Source organism: Sander vitreus, unplaced genomic scaffold (assembly GCF_031162955.1).
Source record: "Sander vitreus isolate 19-12246 unplaced genomic scaffold, sanVit1 ctg201_0, whole genome shotgun sequence".
NCBI classification, from domain to species: Eukaryota; Metazoa; Chordata; class Actinopteri; order Perciformes; family Percidae; genus Sander; species Sander vitreus.
This window is the reverse complement of record NW_027595404.1, coordinates 337,501-340,000: the sequence shown is the minus strand read 5'-3', so window position 1 is coordinate 340,000 and position 2,500 is coordinate 337,501.

Sequence of the window (2,500 nt, the reverse complement as noted above, 5' to 3'; positions counted from 1 at the left end):
TATTTGTTTTGCATTTTTGGGACATTTTCCAGTATTTTTGTTGCATATTTTTTTTGTGACCATTTTTCCAATATTTGTTTTGCATATTTTTTTGGGACATTTTTTCCAATATTTGTTTTGCTTTTTTGGGACATTTTTTCCAATATTTGTTTTGCATTTTTTTTTGGACCATTTTTCCAATATTTGTTTTGCATTTTTGGGACATTTTTCCAATATTTTTGTTGCATTTTTTTTTGGACCATTTTTCCAATATTTGTTTTGCATTTTTGGGACAATTTTCCAATATTTGTTTTGCTTTTTTTTTTTGTCTTTTGGACCATTTTTCCAATATTTGTTTTGCATTTTTGGGACATTTTTCCAATATTTGTTTTCATTTTCTTTGCATTTTTTTGAGGTTTTTCTGGACATTTTTCCAATATTAAAAAAATGCAAAACAAATATTGGCCAAATGGTCCAAAAAAAAAAAAAAAACAATAACTAAAAACATATTGGAAAAATTGTCAAAAAAAACCTCCAAAAATGCAAAACAAACATTGGAAACATGGTCCAAAACAAAGCTTGTTGTTGCAGTTTTTGAGTTTTGTTGTTGACTGAAGTACTTTGATACGTTTTAAATCACATCAGTTACTGAGTAAAAAAGGTTTTAGACAATTTGTCTGACGTTTATGTTGCATTTTTCGAGACTTTTTTAAATATTTCTCCAATATTTGTTTTGCATTTTTGGGACATTTTTCCAATATTTGTTTTGCATTTTTGGACATTTTTCCAATATTTGTTTTGCATTTTTGGGACATTTTTCCAGTATTTTTGTTGCATTTTTGGGACATTTTTCCAATATTTGTTTTGCATTTTTGGGACATTTTTCCAATATTTTTGTTGCATATTTTTTTAGTTTTTTTGGACCATTTGGCCAATATTTGTTTTGCATTTTTGGGACATTTTTCCAATATTTGTTTTGCATTTTTGGGACATTTTTCCAGTATTTTTGTTGCATATTTTTTTAGTTTTTTTGGACCATTTGGCCAATATTTGTTTTCATTTTCTTTGCATTTTTTTGAGGTTTTTCTGGACATTTTTCCAATATTAAAAAAATGCAAACAACAAACAAATATTGGCCAAATGGTCCAAAAAACAAAAAAAAATGCAACAAAAATATTGGAAAAATGTCCCAAAAATGCAAAACAAATATTGGAAAAATGTCCCAAAAATGCAAAACAAATATTGGAAAAATGTCCCAAAAATGCAAAACAAATATTGGAAAAATGTCCCAAAAATGCAACAAAAATATTGGAAAAATATTCAAAAAAGTCTCGAAAAATGCGACATAAACGTCAGACAAATTGTCTAAAAAACACTTTTTTTACTCAGTAACTGATGTGATTTAAAACGTATACAATACTTCAGTCAAAAGATACTGAAGTAAAAAGTACTTTAAAGTGAAACGTGGCCCTGATCCTCTTCTGGACATTAAAACAGGAAGTGTTTAATATTTACGGTCACTGACAGGATGAATCAACCGTCCGATGCCTCGAGAGAAAACAGCCGACTGAACGTTATCTTTACATGTTTCTAGCTTTGTGTCTGTTCAACTAAAACGGGGTTTCTGCAAAGAGCTGATCAGCTGTTTGATGATGTCAGACAGACTGATGGATAAAGATGAGTCATCAGGTTTGAAGAGAAAGATGAAGTCATTGATAATGAACTCTGATGAATATAATCACTGGTCCTAAGAAACGGAGAGAGCTGTAACAGTCAGACAGACTGTCTGCACCGAGAACATACTCTGTTAGAGTAAAACTCCCCCATGAGTGGTTCGTTCCAGCATCATCCATCCATCTTCATCCGCTTATCCGGGTCGGGTCGCGGGGGTAGCAGCTCCAGCAGGGGACCCCAAACTTCCCTTTCCCCGGGCCACATTAACCAGCTCCGACTGGGGGATCCCGAGGCGTTCCCAGGCCAGGTTAGAGATATAATCCCTCCACCTAGTCCTGGGTCTCCCCCGAGGCCTCCTCCCAGCTGGACTTGCTCTGGAACACCTCCCTAGGGAGGCGCCTCAGGGGCATCCTTACCAGATGCCCGAACCACCTCAACTGGCTCCTTTCGATGCGAAGGAGCAGCGGCTCTACCCGAGCTCCTCACGGATAACTGAGCTTCTCACCCTATCTCTAAGGGAGACGCCAGCTACCCTCCTGAGGAAACCCATTTCGCCGCTTGTACCCTGATCTTGTTCTTTCGGTCATGACCCAGCCTTCATGACCATAGGTGAGGGTAGAAACAAAAACTGACCGGTAGATTGAGAGCTTTGCCTTCTGGCTCAGCTCTTTTTCGTCACAACGGTGCGATAAATTGAATGTAATACCGCACTCTGTCCCGCTGTCCCTCACTCGCGAACAAGACCCCAAGGTACTTGAACTCCTTCACTTGGGGTAAGGACTCATTCCCTACCTGGAGAAGGCACTCCATCGGTTTCCTGCTGAGAACCATGGCCTCCGATTTAGAG